General features: G+C 42.0%; 1 protein-coding gene and 1 pseudogene across 42 annotated transcripts in view; one reads left to right on the top strand and one right to left on the bottom strand.

Annotated features, from left to right (window-relative positions):
* Positions 1-23010, top strand: part of PTPRD (protein tyrosine phosphatase receptor type D) — a 1852740-nt gene that overhangs the window by 1534522 nt on the left and 295208 nt on the right. The window lies entirely within an intron of this gene.
* Positions 13291-13391, bottom strand: LOC119948321 (annotated as a pseudogene).

Genomic DNA, 23010 nt, shown 5'->3' with positions numbered 1-23010 from the left:
AGTTAGTGCTTGGCACATAGTAAGCGCTTAACAAATGCCACCATCATTATTATTATTCTGAAATATGAGTATTTTTATGCATTTCCCCCATTGCAATTCCAAGCCTTCCTTTCCTTTCAGTGGGTTGAAGGGTTGATAAGACTTTACTTTTACTTTTGTTGTCCCTAACTTGAACCTGGAGTTGCAGTGAAAGTGACGGAGGACGTAGAAGCGGTAGCAAGGGAGTGTAAGGCGTTATCTGCAGCGGGAAAGGGAGGGCACAGCCTCCTCTAATCAGCTGAATTTCACCTTATCCATGGTCACACCTCCTTCCTTCAGTGATGGCATGCCTTCTCTTTGCGCCGGGCGGTTGCCAGGTGACTTATGCCACTCGGCAGCAGCATGGAAAGGATCAGGGGCAGGGATTCAAATCGGTGCCCTTCCTCCTTTGTTCTTGCAAGCAGTGGTCCAGTACGCATTTCTAAAGGAATTAAGCGGGTTGTGTTTAGAAAAACAACCCACCCTGTTCATTTGTATTTGATCCATGAATACGTGAGTGCAGTTTCCCTTCAAAATGCTCCTAATGTCTAGCATACTGCAGATAGGTCACTTGCCTTAAATCTGCTGGGAGGAACTCTCATACACCAAAGTGGAAGGGTGAGGTAACTTGTCCACCTGCCTCCTCATAAAGCCTGTCCCGCCGTCGACCCCCGGCCCACGTCCTCCCCTGGCCTGGAAGGCCCTTCCTCCATACATCCGCCAAGCTAGCTCTCTTCCTCCCTTCAAAGCCCTACTGAGAGCTCACCTCCTCCAGGAGGCCTTCCCAGACTGAGCCTCCTTTTCCCTCTCCTCCTCCCTATCCCCCCCACCCTACCTCCTTCCCCTCCCCACAGCACCTGTATATATGTTTGTACAGATTTATTACTCTATTTATTTTACTTGTCCATATTTACGATTCTATTTATTTTGTTAATGATGTGCATTTAGCTTTAATTCTATTTGTTCTGATGACTTAACACCTGTCCACTTGTTTTGTTGTCTTTCTCCCCCTTCTGGACTGTGAGCCCGTTGTTGGGTAGGGACCGTCTTTATATGTTGCCAACTTGTACTTCCCAAGCGCTTAGTACAGTGCTCTGCACACAGTAAGCACTCAATAAATATGATTGAATGAATAAAGCCAAAGCCCGTGGCATGCCTCAGAGGACTGCATTGGGAAGGAGTGGAGTGAGTTATCACCCAGCTTGCAATTCTCTTTTGAAAGCCGGTATGTGCCATGTTCAAACTTAGTACTGTGCTCTTTTTTCTTTACGGTATTGGTTAAAGCACTTACTCTGTGTTAAACATTGTTCTGAGCACCGGGGTAGATACAAGTTAATTACATTGAACACTGTTCCTGTCCCGCACGGTGGTCAGAGACAAAGTAAAAGGGAGAAAAGTAAGGTCTTAATAAATGATATTAGTATGACTAGAATAAGGAAGGGGTGAAGGAAGAGAGTTTTTCCCCTTTTGCGCTGCCGAGGTGCAATGTTAGGCCATGGGAGAGTTGGGCTGAAGGGTTTTAGAACTTTGAAAGGCACAATCCTTGGTTTCCTGGAATTTTCACCCTGAAACAGTCATATAGTGTCCATTACAGAAAATGAACCTGTGTTTATCACTGAAAAAAATAGAAACAAATAGTTTAATATGAAAAAACGATATCACATTACTAGATTAGACTACTACGTATTCAGATGTTATATTCTGATTGAGAAGCAGCATGGCTCAGTGGAAGGAGCATGGGCTTTGGAGTCAGAGTTCATGGGTTCGAATCCCGGCCCCGCCACATGTTTGCTGTGTGACCTTGGGGAAGTCACTTAACTTCTCGGAGCCTCAGTTACCTCGTCTGTAAAATGGGGATTAAGACTGTGAGCCCCACGTGGGACAACCTGATCACCTTGTATCTTCCCAGTGCTTAGAACAGTGCTTTGCACATAGTAAGCGCTGAACCTATGCCATCATTATCATCATTATTATTACTATATTCATTTATTCATTCAATCAGTTGTATTTATTGAGCATTTAGGAGCTAAGGTGAATCAAGTGAAGGTTAGGTTTTGAGGTTCCCCTTTAAATAATGTTATATGCACCGTTCACAGCCAGTTGGGAGAATTCAAAATTCTTCCTCCTATCTTCCCACGCTTTATCTTGATAACATTGACAATTAATACCTGAGACTCAATCAGTGATGGCCTTCTGTTTGCGGAGCGTTCTGTGTGCAGGACACTGTACTAAGTGCTTGGAAGAGTACAGTATAAAAGAGTTGGTCGCCACAATCCTTGCCTACAGACAGCTTACCTTCTAGAGACTCAGTTGAACTTCTGAAGCTTCCCCCCAGAGTCGTTGGTATACTCCTGCACATGAGTAATAGGTTATCTCCCAGCCGCAGTATTGGCCATCCCGAAGTGAGAGAAAATTTGCTTCTTCCTCCCCAGTGCGGTGACCTTGATGTGTTCCTTAGCAATTCCTTAGTAAGGTGCAGCGTGGCTCAGTGGAAAGAGCACGAGCTTGGGAGTCAGAGGTCTAATCCCGGCTCCGTCATTTGTCAAGTCACTTCACTTCTCTATGCCTCAGTTACCTCAACTGTAAAATGGTGATTAAGCTTGTCAGCCCCACGTGGGACAACCTGATAACCTTGTATCTACCCCAGCACTTAGTCCTTGGCACATAGTAAGCGCTTAACAAATGCCACCATTATTATCATTATTATTATGTACTAAGCACCGTACCGAGTGCTGTTCCTTACATCCGTGCTGCGGTTGAACCCATCGGCATCCTACAGAATATTTGGCGGAGTTACAGCCTGAGCACTTGTCAAGAAAAAGCAAATGCTAAATGCAGTTAACTGACAATCTTACCATCAGTGGATCTTAAAATGGGTATGATTCAGGCATTTGGAGTAGAAAACCTTCACAGAACAGTGAGGTCGAAGTTCCACCCACCATCCCCTCCTGCCCTCCTGATGGTTAGTCCTGTCTCCCATCTAGTCTGGAATCCACCCTGCCCACCACCTCTTGGTGAAGACAATGGGAACCGCACTTGAATTCCTCTAAATTCACCCTCAGAGTTGATCATGCCAAAGCCACCCAGCCACTGAACTAAGATTATCAGTGAAACAAACAAGGAAGCCTAGTTCTTAAACTTCTCCTTCTCCAGAATCCATACCCAGGCCAAATTTAGATGCTCTTGGAAGTGTCTTTTCCACTTGCTACCAGGAGGTCTAAGAATAACAAGAATTTCTAACCCAAGAGGCTTTCACTGTCTCCAAGGCACGTGAGCCTTCATCCACTGGACAAGACAATCTAATGACTTTAAATTGGCCCTGGCGAGAAAAGTCTCAAGGACTCTTAAAAATAGAGACAAAGATCATTTGTTTCTAGGGAATATCTTAAACCCGTAGGTAAATCAGAAAAGATGCAAAGTGTAAACAAAGCAACCTACCTAAGGAGTCTAGTAGAGGACCTTAATATATCAGCATTACTACCCTTTCTGTCATTGGCTGCAAATTTTGCAGGTGGCTCTCTAGGACAGATTGCTTGTCTGGAGTATAGATCCCTGGTAGGGAACTGGGAAAGTGTGTTTGCAGTCTCCTGATCATGCAGTTCCAAACTATTGTATGGCTACCTATGGATTTCACCTCAGAATGTCCCTGTAATGAATCAGCAGGGAATCATCTCTGAGAGGATGGATCAAAGATTTTTATTTTTCAGGCGAGCTTAAATAGGCCCCTCTTTACCTATTCAGCACTTTGCTAACTTCATATCACAGAATGGTAGTTGACACCTTATGAATTAGTTGTTTGTGAAAACCTCCTCTTAAGGTCTCCTCTCTTGACGCCTAGTTGGTGTTTTGCTTGTTTTTCTCTTGTTTCTCTTCCCTTTCAATGGATTGTCCAGACTCAATCCCTTTTCTCCACTTCACTTACTAATTTTGTCGTGGGTTCTGTGACACAGACACTGCTTCTTGGGCGTTCGGTTGACATTTCGGGTTTGGTCTTTTTTATTCATTCATTCATTCGATCGTATTTATTGAGCGCTCACTCTGTGCAGAGCACTGTACTAGGCGCTTGGGAAGTACAAATCGGCAACGTATAGAGACGGTCCCTACCCAGCAACGGGCTCACAGTCTAGAAGGGGGAGACAGACAACCAAACAAAGCAAGTAGACAGGTGTCAATACCATCAGAATAAATCGAGTTATAGCTATATAAACATCATCAATAAAATAGAGTAAATATGTACAAATAAACTATAAAGAGTAATAAATATGTACAAATATATACAAGTGCTGTGGGGAGGGGAAGGGGGTAGGGCAGAGGGAGTTGGGGGGGGCGATGAGGAGGGGAGGAGGAGGAGAGGAAAAAGTGGGGGCTCAGTCTGGGAAGACCTCCTGGAGGAGGTGAGTTCTCAGTAGGGCATTGAAGGGAGGAAGAGAGCTAGTTTGGCTCTTTAGTTATCTTGCCGTATGATGCCATAGTAAAACAATATAGGCGATTATGATACTTGCTTAATTATTCCTAATTTTTATTAATGGTGTGTGTTAAGTGCTTACCGTGTTCCAGGCCCCGTCCTAAGGGCTGGGGGGATACAAAATAATCGGGCTGGAGACAGTCACCGTCTCATAGTGGGGCTCACAGTCTTAATCCCCATTTTACAGATGAGGGAACTGAGGCACAGAGAAGTTAGGTGACTTGCCCAAGGTCACACAGCAGACAAGTGGAGGAGCCGGAATTAATCCATCATTAATCGAGGAAGTCACGCTGCTTCCTTTAATTCATCAAGGAACCGGTTAAGAGTTAGGGTCCAAGCAACTAAGTTAGGTAAGTCTGGTAAAATGCCGCTAGGCCCTCACGGCCCAGTATATTTGAGTCAAAATGACCGTAACTAAAGCCTCAGGTATATCGATCGGAGGTAGTTATTTCTGAACCCGGAGTACCAAGTTAGATAGTGAGATAATAAACTAAGACAAAAGATATTTCCGGGTCAAAATGAACGGGAGAATCCTGAAATGAAAGCGGATGAAAAGGAAGTAGATATTTCAGATGGAAGAGAATTATGACTGCACACATCGGAGAGAAATATGTCTGTTTTAAAGTCTATGCCATTATAGCAGTAGGAAAAAACTTTATATATCCTTTTCAGGGAGAATATGGTCGACTTTCTGCCATTGTGCAGTACCCTGTGATCAGAATTAGCATGTTCATTACAGTCTCATTTTATTAATGCCTCTCTTTGAAGATGAACACTGTTGTCCCTGCTGTGAAAATGGTACTTCGCAGTTTATGTTATAAAGTGGTCTCTGCTGGGGAGCGGGACTAGAGACATTAAAGAACAAAGCACAGCTGCTTGACAGTCACACAAAAGGATTTTAGGAAAGACTGAAACAAAAAGAAGTGTGGCCAGAATACGGCAAGCTTGCTGGCAATTATGGTACTGAGTGCAGATTACTTGAAATGGCTTGCAGAATAGAAGTGGAAGAGAAATAAATTGAAACCAAATGATAAAGCATTTTGAGGTACACTGCATCGTCGTTGTCCGTAGGAAAATTCTGTAGCCAAATAGAAAGTTTGTCTTTCAGGTATGATTTGTAGCACTTAATGAAGAACTATCCTTTTGTGAATCATTAGGCACACACTCAAGCATACCTGCACAGGTACATTCACAAAACTCCTGCAAGCCGGTGAAGTAAAAACTATGAAAATGATCAACAAAGTCATTTTCATTTTTCCCTACAAGTGGGAGTGAGCGATATGACATCCTCCCCAAAGTGCTAAGAAAAGGATTTCTCTGCTTCGCTCTTCAATCATTTGAGATGATCTGCCTTAGGTGTATTTAGCTATGTTGCAGTCAGGCAACTGGTCTCTGAGTGCCCCTTCTCAATGATAGTACTATGAACTGATGAAGACTAAACCGATGTACCATCTAAGTGCTGGGAAGGTTACAGTCTTCATCCCCATTTTACAGAGGAGGGAACTGAGGCCCAGAAAAGTTAAGTGACTTGCCCAAAGTCACACAGCTGACAAGTGGCGGAGCCGGGATTTGAACCCATGACCTCCGACTCCACAGCCCGTGCTCTTTCCACTGAGCCATGCTGCTTCTTGAGCAGTTTTATCAGAACTACATACGTGCTGTGCTTAACGTCAAATGGCAAGACCGTGAAAGTCAGCTCGGAAGTAATAGCTTCTAGCAACACAACTCTGTGTGGAAAATATAGGACAGAAGAGAACCCAGAGCAGTAGCGATATATGGCGAAATGGATTGGGCTGACCTCGAGCAGGGCGGGCTCAAGAAATCTTTTAAGGACACAAGGAAGCACAGTGTCAAACAGTGCGGCATCAGTGTACTGCTGAGAAGTGATAGTGGCAGACGGACTGGCTGGTATTTGACATTCAGGAATGGATTGCCATCTTTTTATCCGGAGGCTTTGGTAACACTGTGGTACTGAGAAGTGGGATGGAAAACAGCATCAGGTACTATTGCAAATGGCAAACGCAACAACCCCAAAGACACCTTCTATGTGCACAGAATGGAAGGGACTGTTGCTTCCCTTGACCTGCATTGGCCTCTTTGGCCACATCTGTGAATCTGGAGAAAGATCAGTCCTAGAAAGATCATCCTCAACCACAACCATGATGTGTATGATGTATGCCTGTGCATTTTGTCGAAAATCAGGACAACAAATCTGAGGGGCAAGATAGTGCAACTTCAGTACATGTGCACACACAGTTAGATGTAGTAGTCGTTTGTCTATCCTTTCTTCCTATGTAACATTGCTCCTCTCTCACTGCAACTCAGTTTTCATATTTTGCTCCTCTAGTACCAATTTCTCTCCGTCCCTTGCTCTTGTCTCACCCACCATCAGCTCCTTGCTTATGACCTCCCTTCCTGCCCGGAATCCCTCTCCCTTCATATGTGACAGATCATCACTTTCCCCAACTTCAGAGTATTACTAAAATCATATATCCTCCAGGAAGACTTCCCTGACTAACTACATCTCCCTCCCTTCTGGCTCCGCCACTTGTCAGCCGTGTAACTTTGGGCAAGTCACTTCACTTCTCTGGGCCTCAGTTACCTCATCTGTCAAATGGGGATGAAGACTGTGAGCCCCCCGTGGGACAACCTGATCACCTTGTAACCTCCCCAGCGCTTAGAACAGTGCTTTGCACAAAGTAAGTGCTTAATAAATGCCATCATTATTTATTATTATTATTCTGCATCACCTATGCACACCCCCTAAACGGTTTGATATTTCTCCACCCCCAACCCTACGGTAATTATGTGTATATCCTTATACTCTGTTCAAACTAACCATGTCCGTAACTGAATCCTTATCTAACCACCGAAACCCTGTTCTCCCCCACCTTTGTCACCACTGTGGATAATACCACTATTCTCCCTATCTCAAAAGCCCATAACCTTAGCATTGTCTTTGACTCATCTCTTTCATTCCACCCACATATTCAAACTGTCACCAAATCCTTTTAGTTCTACCTTCACAGCACTGCTAAAATCCGCCCTTTCCTGTCCATGCAAAGTGCTACCATGCTGGTCTGAGCACTAATTGTATCCCGCCTTGATTCCTGCGTCTGCCTCGCCACTGACCTCCCAGCCTTCCGGTTCTCCCCACTCCAATCCCTACTTCATTCTGCTGCATGCATCATTTTTCCACAAACACATTCATGCCACGTTTCCCCATTCCTCAAGGACCTCCAGTGGCTGCCTGTTCACCTCATCAAACAAAAACCCCTTCCAGTTGGCCTTAAAGCCTTCAATCAGCTCACCTTATCCTACCTTCTCCCTCCTCCCCCTTCCCATCCCCCCTACCTTACCTCCTTCCTCTCCCCACAGCACCTGTATATATGTATATATGTTTGTACATATTTATTACTCTATTTTACTTGTACATATTTATTCTATTTTGTTAATATGTTTTGTTTTGTTGTCGGTCTCCTCCTTCTAGACTGTGAGACCGCTGTTGGGTAGGGACCGTCTCTATGTGTTGCCAACTTGTACTTCCCAAACGCTTAGTACAGTGCTCTGCACACAGTAAGCGCTCAATAAATACGATTGAATGAATGAATGAATATCTCACAGCTCAGCCGACACGGTTCACTCCTCTAACACCAGTTAACTCACTGTGCTTCAGTCTTATCTATCTCACCACCGACCCCTATCCCTGGAACTCCCTCCCTGTTCATATATGCCATACCACTACTCTCTCCACCTTCAAACCTTATGTAGGTCACATCTTCTCCAAGAGGCCTTCCCCAATTAAGTTCTCTTTTCTCCTGCTCGCTCTCCCTTCTGCGCTCGCTGTCCCTTCTGTGTTCCCTTCTCTCCCTTCTCCGCAAGTGCATCGTCTATGCACTTGGATCTGTGACCTTTGGACTTTTGATATTTGGTCCATCCTCAGTCCCACAACACTTATGTACATAGCTTTAATTTATGTATTACAAATTACTTATTCATTCATATTAATAGCTGTCTCCCCCTCTAGACTGTAAGCTCGTTATGGGCAAGGACCATGTCCGCTAATTCTGTTTTAGCGTACTCTCCCAAGCAGTGCTGTGAACACTGGAAGCTCTCAATAAATACCACTGATTGATTGTTGTTTCCCCTCTCTATAATGTATTTCAGTGTCCTTTACCCTACTAGATTGTAAGCTCCCAAGCTTCAGAGCAATTGAAGCTTGAGAAATTTGTGGTTTTGTCCACCTTCTCTAATACTTGGAGAGGCTTAGATAAATTGCATAAGGTACAGGCAACGACTGGAATCATTTCAGGAGAATCACCTATGACACATAATCACCAGCAAATGGAAGGGCCTTCTTATTTGCAGTGAGGTCCTGGAATGTGGCAAAGTTGAACACATAGCTGAAGAAATGAAATATAAAACTATCCTGTAAACCCATGAATTGATATTTTTGGTTTTCATTTTTATTTTCATAAGTTATCCTCTTAAAATTCCAGTGATGTGTGCGTATTGATGGTGACTTGCATACCGATTCTAAACTTACATTTCCTTGTTTTGGTGTGTTTACACTCAAACCTTAAAATAGTATTTAGACTTCATTTTCAGGGTACAGTATAATCCCCCTTAGCAAATGTGACCATTATATGGGGGGCATATACATATTCTTGGTGGGGGGGGGGGGGCAGAGAGGGCACAAGTGATTATTCGTATTAAAATTATTTTCGGACAAGAGATTTATGAGTTTACAACTTAAAAGGCTGACTGATCACAGCATGGATATTCTTAGAGAAGATACTGGAAACTTTTCCTAGGGTAGTACTAGAAGTACATACCTGGTCATCGTCAGTATTCTTTGTGCAACGCAATCTAAGAAGCACTGAAGGGAATTACAAGTATAAGATAACATCTAGGCCTTTGGGGAAGTTAAGATCTAATTGAAGTAGCAATAGCAGTATTTGTGGAGGTCCTGCTTGATGCCATGCACTGTACTAAGTGCTTTAAAAATGGTATTTGTTAAGCACTTACTATAATAATAATAATAATAATAATGGCATTTGTTAAGCACTTACTATGTGCAAAGCACTGTTCTAAGTGCTGGCGGGGCGGATACATGGTAATTGGGTTGTTCCATGTGGAGCTCACAGCCTATAATTCCCATTTTACATATGAGGTAACAGGCTCAGAGAAGTTAAGTGACTTGCCCAAGTTCACACAGCAGACCTGTGGCAGAGCCAGGATTCGAACCCACGGCCTCTGACTCCCAAGTCTGTGCTCTTTCCACTGAGTCACGCTGCTTCTCTATGTAACTATGTAACAGGCTTGTGGATTAGAAAACAAAAGAGAGACAGTTTCTCTGCCCACAGGAGGTTTAGACTCTAACAGGGAAGACAGACAAAGAACATTTACAAATAGGGTAGTCCAAACATATAATTGACTGTACAGTTGAATAAACATTTATATAGTAGTACCAAGAATAGGTATATAAATATGTTCATAAGTGCTAGACATGGCTGATAACTTTATACAGTGACAGGATACCGGGACTAAACTGGGGAAGCCTCGTTGGAAGAGGTGGGGTTTCAGGAGGGCTTGTGGAAGAGCTGTGGTCTAACTGAATGAGAGAGGAAAGGGAATTCCAGCCAGAGGAAAACCTTGAATGAGGGTTTGGAAGTAGGAGAATCCAAAGCCAGGTACAATTAGAATGAACAAAGGGAGTGAGTTGGGGAATAGAGTGAAGAGGGCTGATAGGGAAGGGCCTTGAAGCGGATTGGGAGGAGTTTTTATTTCATGCAGAGGGATGTGGGAGGCTAGGGAAGTGTTTTGAGGAAAGGGGTGGGTCAAGGAATGCTTCAAGAAGATGATCTGTGTAGCAGTGCTGAAACTCCATCTGAAATATGCTATTTAAATATTTGTGTTCTATACTCCGGGCAAGGCCCTTAATCAATCAATCAATCAGTCAATCGTATTTATTGAGCGCTTACTGTGTGCAGAGCACTGTACTAAGCGCTTGGGAAGTACAAGCTGGCAACATATAGAGACAGTCCCTACCCAACAGTGGGCTCACAGTCTAGAAGGGGGAGACAGAGAACAAAACCAAACAAACAAACAAAATGAAATAAATAGAATAGATAGGTGCAAGTAAAATAAATAAATAAATAGAGTAACTTCTTAACTTCTCCTTAACTTCTCTGTGCCTCAGTTACCTCATCTGTAAAATGGGGATTAAAACTGTGAGTCCCCCGTGGGACAATCTGATCACCTTGTAACCTCCCCAGCGCTTAGAACAGTGCTTTGCACGTAGTAAGCGCTTAACAAATACCATCATTATTATTATTTATGAAGACTTGTGATCTAATTGTGACCTCAGGTGACCTACATAATGCCAAAAGAAAGACTCCCCTAAAGAGCCTTCTCAGCCATATACACTGTTTCTGTGGTAGATACTATATAAGCAGATTGGACACAGTCTCTGTTCCCATATAGGACTCTAGTCTTGACCACTGCACAAGGCCTACTTACTTAGAAATAAAGATATTTTCTACTGTACTCTTGCAAATGCTTAATACACAGAGCTCTGCGTGTGGTCAGCACTCAATAAATACTACTGATTTATTAGGGGAGTTAATCCAAACTTTTCCCTTTGATTTTCATTTACAGTAAAAAATGGATGTCACTAGAACAGATCTTCAGCAATATTTTCATTTAGGAAGGTAATAAAATTTCACGAGGATGTGGTTACAATAGGGACAACATATTTTAAAGCAACTAGCATTCCGCCTAGAAGGGGGAGAATAGTTTCAGTTGTTAAGATGATTGCAATAAATCAATGTATAAAAAAAAGTAGTAATACAGAACTTCAACGCATAGCTCTTCAGTCTAGTGGTTTTTGAGGACAGTATTAGCTCATCAAATGTGCAATTAAGGTGACAGGGAAAGGTTTCTTTGAAATGTACAATATGTCTGACAGTACTAAAGTGACGGCAAGATTAAATCCATTTTTAAGACTCGAAGAACACATGCAGAAGAAGAAAATCATGTATTCTATGTAGGAAGGTTAAAGTATTAATTTGATTAACTTTTGGGAAAATGTGAAGTAGTAAATATTTGAAGTTAGTATTCCCCACTTTGTTTCCCTATCAAGAAATAGTAAAAGTAATTTTATTACTTCACTTAACCGTTTTATGAGTCAGATTCCTTTCTGCTCCACGTGGAACATGACAAAGTGTATTCATAAATATGGGATGAATTTAAAGTGCACTAGTCAGATACATTAAAGAAATGTATCTCAGTAGACTTCATTAGCAGAACTGGTTCTTCATAGTAAAATATTTAACTGTTCACAATCAGGAATTTTAACGTTTTTCCTTACAAGTGATGGACGTGAATCGATTCCCTCAGAGCAACATGATTTGTTATACTAATATTCTAGGAGAATAAAACAGCCAGGATTTAAAGCCGAATATTGAGTCACTTTTTAAGTACACTCTGCATTTTTGGCATGACATTAGATCTTATTATGACAGCTCTTATTACTAGGTATTGTCATGCCTTCTGTAAACTGACATCAAGTGCCGCTGCTGACTTGCTATGGTCCCATTAATTTTTGTTACAAAGATGCATAAAAAAGTTACCACCCACTAGTTTACCAGCAAATGGCGTTCCCACAAATTATCTTGCAAACCGACAAATCATTGGCAAAGAGTTATCTGTGACAAATTATTTCATTAAAATGATTTCCTAGAAAATCCTACCACAAAGGGTGTTATAGGGCATCGCATTTGGTCAATCAATAGTATTTGAGCAGTTAATGTATGCAGAGCATTGTATTAAATGTCAGGCAAGTACAACAGAATTAGCAGACATGATCCCTGCCCTTAAAGGAGTTTACAGTCTTGAACAGGATATGTTTAAGTCTTTTGGCTAAATACATAATATAAATAGAGCTTAGACTCTAATGTGATGAGCTTACTTATTTCAGTACTGCATATCTGTTGCAAAATATCCTTGTTAATGGAAGTATTGCACTCCTTCCATCAAAGTGCAGTTAAACACGCCCCCAACAATTACCCGAGACTTGAATATCAGTAGCCCCATTCTTAACAATTGAAAATAGTTTTCCTTGTAAAGAAGACGATTTCAAACTTGTTTGTTTTGGTGATCCTGGCCTGCATGACTATTCACCAACTAGTCCATCAGTGTCCAAGGACTCCCAACAGCATACCAGATTTTTTCATCAATTTACTCCAACATTGTAATTAATATTTGTTGAGCCCCTACTGGGTGCAGGCATTCACTGTATTCACGTTTGGAGGATATACAGAAAAAAAACAAACCTGCATATAACACCTGCCCTTGAGGAGCTTTCTTCCTAATAAGAAAAATGAAGAAGACATAAATTTATGAATATACAATAACCTAAAATTAAGACTATAATAAACAACCCTGATAACCAGTACAGAAACTTATAATAATGAGAATACTAATAATAATAGTGGCATTTCCTAAGTGCTTATTATGCAACAAGGACTGTATTATGCTCTGGTGTAATAATAATGATGGTATTTGTTAAGCGCTTACTATGTGCCAAGCACTGTTCTAAGCTCTGGGGGAGACACAAGGTTATCAGGCTATCCCAGGTGGGGTTCACAATCCCCATTTTTACAGATGAGGTAACTGAGGCACGTAGAAGTTAAATGACTTGCCCAAAGTCACACAGCTGACAAGTTGCGGAGCCGGGATTAGAACCCATGACTTCTGGCTCCCAAGCCCGGGCTCTTTCCACTAAGCCATGCTGCTTCTCTAGAAAACAAAATAAATGCTTCACGAATTTGCGTGTCATCCTTGGTCAGGGGCCAGGCTAATCTTCCCTGTAGAGTTCCAATTTTAGTCTATGTGCTGCCAGCAATCGGGTCCCACACTGGGCTCTCAGTCTCGGTATGAGAGAAGATGGATATTGAATCCCCATTTTGCAGATGAGGGAACTGAGACGCAGAGAGGTTGACTCCCCCAAGGTCACACAGCAGGCAAGTGGTGGAGCCAGGATTAGAATTCAGGTCCTCTGATTCCCAGGCCTGTGCTCTTTCCACCAGGCCACATTGTTCCTAAACCAGGTAAGCACCGATGCCGAGGTTGCAGAGTGAAGGGAATATCCCGGATAGTGCGGGTTTTCATCATGGAATGCCTCACAATGGAGGCAAATCTTTTGATGGGGTTTGAAAGAGAGGAGGCATGTATATCTATTTCCCTTTTTCTCTTGCTCTCCTCTCAATCAAGCATCCAGGACGGAGCAAATCAGGAAGATTTTTCAGTTGCTCTTAAGGTTACTGACAGAGCGCCCAGGCTAAGCATAATCTTCCAAACGCTGTGGCACGTTGAAAGAAACAGAGAAGGGACTTGATGGATTCTTCCCATTTGTTAATAATTATAGCATGTATTAAGTGCTGTTTTAATGGTATTTGTTAAGTGCTTACTAGGTGCCAAGCAGTATTCTCAGCACTGGGGTAGATACAAGTTAGATTGGACACAGTTTGTGTCCCACATGGGACTCACAGTCTAATTAGGAGGGTGAACAAGTACTTAATTCCCACTTTACAGATAAGAAAACTGAGGCCCAGAGAAGTGACTTGCTCAAGATCACACATCAGGCAAGTGGTGGCACCTGGATTGGAACCCAGGTCCTCTGACTGTGAGGCCCGTGCCCTCTCCTCTAGGCTATGCAGCTTTCCATAGTGAGTGTTTACTTACTGTGTGGTAAACACTGGGGTAGATAAAAGAGGGGAACAGATTGGACACATTCACTGTCCCACACTGAGCTCACAACATATCCTGTCCCCATTTTCTAGATTGAGGCCTAGAGATGTTAAGCGACTTGGCCAAGGTCACCAAGTAAGCCAGTGGTAGAGCTGGGACTGGAACGTGGGTCTCCAGACCTCAACTGCAGTGCTCTTTACATAGGCCATGATGCCTCCTTGATAGAGCTAAAGTAGTTAGCCTTGTTTTCAAATGAACAAGAGAAGTTTTGGTTTCTAGTCCTTTCTGTCACTCCTCGGAACGATAGGATTGCCAAACTCTAGGTAGGGATCATACCACCCTGACAAGAGGACAATGGGACGGTTTCATGCCTTCCTTTTATTGGGCATAAATTCCCTCATCGCCCCCCACCACCAAGGCTGTTTGGACTCTGAGACTGCACTTAAGCCAAAATGGAATTTAATCAAATTAGAGGGATTGGTCTAGAGGTGAGGAAAAGTCTGAGATGACCCCCATTCATCAAGTGCTCTGCACCCAGTAAGCGCTCAATAAATCCGATTGACTGAATCAAGCGAATGGGCTTAGAAGTAGGGCTAGTGGTTTGAGGTTCCTGAATTCTGTTTAGTCCATCTGTTCCATTTGTCACTGACTGACCTTTGGTATGGGTTAATCTTAAATTCATCCATGCGTATTTGAGGCAGAAATAATTTTTCTACTGAAAAATGCCTTCCCCAAATTATTTCTCCTTTGCACATCCATCGGGTGAAGATGATCAGGTTGGACTCAGTCCCTGTCCCTCAGGGGGCTCGTAGTCTAGGTAGGAGGAAAAAAACCTTATCGACTCCTCTTTAACAGATGAGGAAACTAAGGCGCAGAATAGTTGAGTGATTTGTCTAAGGTCACACAGCAGGCAAGTGGCCAAGCTGGGTTTAGAATCTGGCTCCTTTGATTTCCAGGCCCGTGTTCTTTCCGTTCAGCTATGCTGCTTATAGAAATGTACAAATTCTTCCTAGAACTGTCAATAAAATACTCTAAATGTTTGGATTGGAATGAGGTCTATCACTGATGCTTCTTCAGATTATGGAGAAAAATTGGAGCAGAGAAATGTAATTGAACATTCTTATGGACTGGTGATTTGCTTCAAGAATAGAAATTGGTGTAGGGCTAAATTGGCCTAAAGCTTTATCTAATCTTCCTTTTTTGTAGTCATATCCTGGAGGTTTTCTCTCTCTAGCAAAAAAAAAAAAAAAAAAAAAAGACAAGCATGACAAAGGGAGACCACACCTTTAGAAGGAGAAGAAAGGACTATCACCCTATCAGCAGAAAGTTTAAAGGTTAAAGTTGGACATTTCGAAGTGGAGTGGGTTTAAGCCTTTTTTTACTATTTATGTAGAGAATTGTGGCTTTCTGTTCATAGCCCTTCATTGATAATGATCACTCACAGCCATTTTAATGATGTTACATGAATGCCATTCATTATGGAAACTGTCTAATAGAATCTTTAGGAGCCCTGATCTCACCCTTCTCATCTCTATACACAGCATGTATCTAGGAAAAAGATAGTCTTAAACCAATTCTGCACTTTTTAAGCTGTAAATATTATCAGCTGCTGAGATCTTTGAGCTGATTGAAAGTGCCAAGATTTCGTGTACCCTTTTTATATGATCATTATTTAATCTTTATCATGGAATGGAGGCCTATTAATCATTTTTCATAGTCAGAATTTATTATTGTGGAAGAAAAAATGCTCTCTGCCTTTTCATGAGGAAAGGCATTCTGTCAAACAAGTTTTCTTTCAGTGTCTTTCTCAAACGGCGGTTGGTGGAAGCATTACAGATTTTATTGTAGGGGACATCTTTAATTTGTTATTTTAGTCAAATACATCTGCAAATTAAGACTGCAAAAGCAGCATTATGAGAATCCTCACAGCTCTACTCAGTTGGGCAATTCCTCATTACTCTGACAATTTAATTGGGTGTAAAAAGAAATGGCAATTTTGAAGTCAAGGCTTTAAGTGGGACAACCTACATGTTTCAAATTTAGTATTTAAAAAATCAGCACAACCTAAAGTAGGTGCATTTTTAGCATGCCGTAGCTACTTATTTCCTATTGAGGATGTTCCTCATTGAAGTTGCCCTTGCAAATTTCCCTTCATTCAGGTGTGAAAATAATCTACAGACAAATAAACAGAAAATTGTGTACAGTTCATATGAAAGGATTTATGTAACTTTGAAATGTGTGTTTCTGTCAAATAACTCAAGATCAAGCTGTAGTCTACCCTGTTGGCTCTTGCACATATGTGCCATATTTATTAATTCAATCATTTGGATTTTCAAGAGAATAAGTTTCAAAGAGCATTGTGAATTTTCTGATTTATAAAAGTAACACTGGTAACCCATGGAATTGTCAATCCCAATACTTTTGTTTACCACTTAGGGATTCCTTAAATCTTGCAATCTGCAGGCTGAAAAAGTAATAAAGAGAGCCTATTGTGGTCTAAGTGCTAACCATTCTTAAAGCAAGAGAGTAGGGAAATCTCAAGAGTGGACATTTCACTGTCAAGATTAACCATCATCTATGGAAATCCTCAGGTATTGCACTTAATTGTATTGCTAGGAAGGATCAGGAAACCAACAACTGTGTGTTACTGTTTTCTGAAATGCTGCCAATTCTTGAGAGATAGAGCCTCAAAGTGTCGATGGATGATGGGGCAACATAAAGAAGTGTGATGCATTAGGAAAGGGGTTTCTTTTGTAACGGGAAAAATTTGTCTGGGATGGATGGGCTCCTACCACCTGAAGCCAGTGTTCACCAGCTGATGATTCCAGAAATGAAACAGGTGGTTGACCCATTGTATACCGCTGGAAAATCAATTGATGCAGACTGAAATTTACCCAACTCTGAGGAAGGCAGTCAAGGCACTGGAGAGCACTCATGTATACGTTTGTACTGTATTCATATTTTTATATTTCATTTTTATTTTTATTTAGTTATTTGTTCAGCTATTTCATCCTGAGGATTTTGTACAGATTCTTGTTACTTCTTGCTCTACACTTGTTCTTCCTTATGCTTTCACTATTTGAAACATGTTTGTCTTCCCCATCACATTTTACAATCCCATAGGGCAGAGGACGTAATAATAATAAAATAATGATGATGATAATAACTGTGGTATTTGTTCAGCATTTACTTTGTGCTAAGCACTATACTAAGCCCTGGGGTAGATATGAAATGATCAGGTCCCACACTGGGCTCACAGTTTAAGTTAGGAGGGAGAACTAGGATTGAATCCCCATTTTGTCGATGAGGGAACCCAGGAGAAACAGAGAAGCTGGAAAGAGCAAGGTCCTGAGAGTCAGAGGACCTGGGTTCTAATCCTGACTCTGGCATGTGTCTGCTGTGTGGCCCTGGGCAAGTCACTTAACTTCTCTATGCCTCAGTCACCTCATCCATAAAGTGAGGACTAAATCCTACTTTCTCCTACTTAGATCGTGAGACCCACGCGGGACAGGAGCTGTGTCCGACCTAATTAACGTGTATTTACCCCAGTGTTTAGAACGGTGTTTGGCACATAGTGACAAGTATCATGGTTATTAACAATTATTATTATTACTCTCTTAAGCATTATAGTGTTAGCACTCTTGGCATCCAACTTGTACTTCCCAAACGCTTAGTACAGTGCTCTGCACACAGTAAGTGCTCAATAAATATGAATGAATGAATCCAATAAATATCATAGATTGATTCGTTGATAGTGATGATGAGGAGAAGCCTGGAGAGAAAGCAATCAAGTATTTAAGATATTCGGGCTAGCTGTTTAAGGGAAAAATTCCTGAGATGCCAACTTCACTTCAGAAAAGACCAGTGCCGCTCTATTCACCACATTCCCTCCTAGGGACAATGGAGAGCAGGTCACTGGTCCCTCAGTGATGAATTCTCTCATATCCAGACTGTAGTATGGACCACCTGTTTAGGATGAGAAAATGCAGCAGGAATGCTAAATGAGATCTGGGGATTGGGGGAATGGGCCTTCACAACACAGGTTGCAAATGATATAAGGGGGGTTTTGCCTTTTCCTTATCTTAGAGAAGATCAGTGACCAGCTTCTATAACAAGTGCGCTTAGAATCCATATGGAAAATTCATACGCAGCTGAATTTAATCCTCTTTACGCAGTGTGTGGTATTCTCTGGAATTCATTACTGAAAGGTCTTTGAGAGAAAGAATCAATAAATTTTGAAAAGGGTTTAAAAAAAGTCATAGATAAAGTCATAATGGATTAATAAAGGGTAACATTAGAGAAGTTAGAAAATTGGAGATGAGTTTAGAGTAATTGATGTACCCTAATTTCATACTACTCTAACCTAGGATTCTTCTGGTCTCCTTGCTTTCTCTCTCCCCAAGGTCTGGAACTCTCTTTTTCCCAACAGTATCGGTCAGACCTCTCCATCTTCAGTTCTTTCCTACAGATTCCACTTCCTTCGACAAGCCTTACCCTAGTTGTTATTATCCCTATATGTACTTCCTATATATTAATTTATGAATTTATGGCCGTCCTCAGCACTTGTGAATACATACATATAGTTGTGTGTCTACCCCACCACTTAGAAGCTGTGTGACTTTGGACAAGTCACTTCACTTCTCTGTGCCTCAGTTCCCTCAGCTGTAAAATGGGGATTTAGTCTGCGAGCCTCATATAGAAAAACTTGATTACCTTGTGCCTATCCCGGCGCTTAGAACAGTGCGTGGCACATAGTAAGCGCTTAACAAATACCACTATTATCTTCTAGACTGTGAGCCTGTTGTTGCATAGGGATTGTGAGCCCGCTGTTGGGTAGGGACCGTCTCTATATGTTGCCAACTTGTACTTCCCAAGCGCTTAGTTCAGTGCTGTGCACACAGTAAGCGCTCAATAAATACGATTGAATGAATGAATGAATGAGTTGTCTCTATCAGTTGCCGAATTGAATTCCAAGCATTTAGTACAGTGCTCTGCACACAGTAAGCGCGCAATAAATACGATTGAATGAATGAATGTCTTCCCCCATTAGAGTCTAAGCTGCTTTTAGGCAGAGTTCATGTCTTGTGTTTCTGTTGGGTGTCCCAAGTGCTTGGTATACGGCACTGCTAGGACAATACATCCCTAACCATAACGTTAAAAGCCAAGGAGGGAATAATGTGATCCAAACTTTGTGACCTTGGGTGAGTCACTTGACTTCTCTGGGCCTCAGTTCCCTCATCTGCAAATTGGGGGTTCAATACCTATTCACCCTACTAGCGAGAAGCAGCGTGGCTCAATGAAAAGAGCCCGGGCTTGGGAGTCAGAGGTTATGGGTTCAAATCCCGGCTCCACCAATTGTCAGCTGTGTGACTTTGGGCAAGTCACTTCACTTCTCTGTGCCGCAGTTCCCTCATCTGTAAAATGGGGATGAAGGCTGTGAGCGCCCCGTGGAACAACCAGATCACCTTGTATCCTCCCCAGAGCTTAGAACAGTGCTTGGCACATTGTAAGCGCTTAACAAATGCCATTATTATTATTATTATTATTATTATTATTATTATTATTATTATTATGACAGTCTGTGAGCCCTAGGTGGGACCTGACGATCTCATATCTACCCCAGTGCTTAAGATGGTTGAAGGCTGTTGAAGGCACCAACCCAGCCTGGAGAGCCACTGACCCAATAGACTGTGAGCCCACTGTTGGGTAGGGACCATCTCTATGTGTTGCCAACTTGTACTTCCCAAGCGCTTAGTACAGTGCTCTGTACACAATAAACGCTCAATAAATACGATTGATTGATTTGGTATGCTAATTTATATATTTGGGCTATCCCAAAGGATGAGATAATGATATTTATGAACATGCAGAAAATATTGGATGACTTATGTTTATGTCGTGTAAATTGGGAAGCAGTCTGGTCCAGTGGAAAGCACCCGGCCCAGGGAGTCAAAGGACTTGGATTCTAATCCTGGCTCCACCACTGGCCAGTTGGGTGATCTTGGGCAGTACGATCATTCCTACCTGAGTGTAATGTTTTATGATACAATCCGTTATTCCCCCCACCCTCAGCCCCACAGCACTTACATGTACATCTGTAATTCATTTTAACATCTGTCTTCCCTTTTATATCATAAGGTCCTTGTGGTCAGGAAACATGTCTACCAAAATTTTATATTGTACTCTCCCAACTGCTCACTACAGAGACAGCATGTGCTCTGCCAATAAATACCATTGATTGTTTAGAACCTGATGGAAGAATAAGGGAACACAGTTCCCCAGGGCAGCAGTGAATGGACCATAGCATGATGTGGCTGTACGCAGGATTACCTTAAAACAGAATCCCGTTGTGCTGCTGCATAAAGAATAATATACCCTTTGAGGCTAGAGTTGCTCATTGAGTTCTTTTTTCAGTTCTCAGCTTTATGAGTTGGAATGGTCAAAAATGTCATGCCTTGTAAAGTCTTTCTGAAGATTGGCTCACATTTCTGAGCCAGAACATTATCGGAGGAGGCAGGCAGCGTGAAAGGCAGCTTTCAAAAAATATACCGTTGTCTGAGAAACCGAGCAAGAAAGGAGAGGAAAGCCGAGTGAAAGAGCAATCGGCTCCTGTAACCCAATGGTATCGTGTCTCATCTTTCTATAAAACATGTCTGAGTGAAGTTGCTGTAAGCAAGAGGCCAGCTGAAAAGTCTATTCTCAGTAAGTTAAACCAAGGAATAGAAAACGGAGGTGTGGAATTCTTTGACCGATATTTTATCAGCTGCTTATCTCATAATGTTGTACTTTGCTGCAATAGCAGATATTTTCTTTCCTGATACAACATCAAAAAGACCATCAAAAACTAAGATGTTCCTAGATCATCATTTGAACCTGGAGTTTGGCAGTTAGACTTCTTCCCTGAAAATTGAATAATAATAATCATAATAATAATAGTAGTATTTTTTAAGCACTTACTATGTGCCAGGCACTGTACTAAGCGCTGGGTTAGAAGCAAATGCGGGCCCACGGTCTCAATCCTCATTTTACAGATGAGCTAAAAGAGGCACAGAGAAGTGAAGTGACTTGCCCAAGGTCACACAGCAGACAAGTGGTGGAGCTGGAAATAGAACTCAAGACCTATTGACTCCCATGCACAGGAGTATCCGCTGTATCCACTATGCCACGCTTCCTTCCCGATGATGATGAAGATAATATTAACAGTAATAATAATGATATTTGTTAAGTGCTTACTACGTACTGGGGTATACACAAGATAACCAGATCCTACATGGGGCTCACAGTCTAAATAGGAAGGAGAACAGGTATTGAATCCCCATTTTACCAATGAGGGAACTGTGGCACAGAAAAGTTAAGTGCCTTGTCCAAGGTCGCCCAGCAGACAACTGGCAGATCTGGGATTAGAACCCAGGTCCTCTGGCTTCCAGGCCTGCTCTCTTTCCATTAGGTGATGCTGCTTTCTCATAAGAGTCAAGATTTAATGCATAATATTCCCTAAAAGACCCAAGCCCTCCATTATGCTCTGTGGAAAATTGTAGAAGGCCTTAAGTAGACTCAGAGCTGAGTGTCTGCTTTCCTTCCTGTGTATGAGTTTCACGCACTAGTTGCTGCTCACTCTGTGTCTTTTGTGGTGATTTGTCGTGTCCTTTTTTTTTCTCTAAGGGGCCAAGTATTCAAGTCAAAAGTACATCATACTTTCTGTCTTTTCCAATCAGGGCCAGGCGTAATTTTAAAAGAATGGAAATCTCAATATTCTTCTCACTGAAAGAAACTGTTTCCAGGAGAGCCAACATGTTCCTTTTAGGGAGTTGTCTATTGTCCCTCTGCTCTACATTTCCTGAGGTCTTTGAATAAAAATTCCCGGATGTGGGGAGGGACATATGTGCTGACAGTGGGGAGATTCATTTGGACATGTATTTTTGGTGGTGGTGGTGTTTTTTTTCTCTTTTTAAAGATGCCGATTCTGAAGTGGGAGGTTACTTTTATCCTAATTAGTTATTGTCATTTACTCTTCAGCCTCACCTAAATATGTTTTGACAAGAGGCAGTTGCTTAGCCCAGTGCTTGGCACCTAGAAAGCAAATACTGCCAGTTTCGGGTAAAAGTGCAGTAGCATGGAAAGAAAGATAATCGCTGTACACTTTCCCCTTCGTGAATAATAATAATAATGGGTTTTGCGCTGCTAGGATAAGTTTGAGTCCCATATGGGTTTCATAGTCCAATCAGAGGGAGAACAGGTATTGAATCCCCAATTTATAGATGAGGGAACTGAGGCACAGAGAAGCAGGGACTTGCCCAAGGTCACACAGCAGGCAAATGACAGAAGATTGGCTCACATTCCACCATTACAACCCAGTATCTGTTGCTCCCAGGCCTGTGGTCTTTCCACTAGCCCATGCTGCTTCGTCCATTTAGTCCAGAGCTTAGAACAGTGCTTTGCACGTAGTAAGTGCTTAACAAATGCCAACATTATTATTTAGTAGAGCTCAACTTTACAGCTGCCAGAGTCTGTAGAATACAGGGCAAATTGACTTTATAGTTGCGTCAAAGAAATACACCTTCCGTGGCTATAGTGGTGAAGGAATCTGCTTTAAAACACGAAAGCATGCTCTTTACAACAACACTCTGCTGCAATTAAAAGCTTTTACATTTTTATCTCAGGCTTTTGTAGCACAGAGTGAAAAGACATGTGTAACATAAGCAGCGTTTTAGTTTTTAGGATAGTGTTATTAACTCTGACAGAGTGATGAGTGTGAGAACATGAGATTTAGTTAT

The sequence above is a fragment of the Tachyglossus aculeatus genome, chromosome X4, assembly GCF_015852505.1.
Source record: "Tachyglossus aculeatus isolate mTacAcu1 chromosome X4, mTacAcu1.pri, whole genome shotgun sequence".
Taxonomy (NCBI): domain Eukaryota; kingdom Metazoa; phylum Chordata; class Mammalia; order Monotremata; family Tachyglossidae; genus Tachyglossus; species Tachyglossus aculeatus.
Note: the sequence above shows the minus strand (reverse complement) of the source record. Positions and strands in the feature narration are given on the sequence as shown.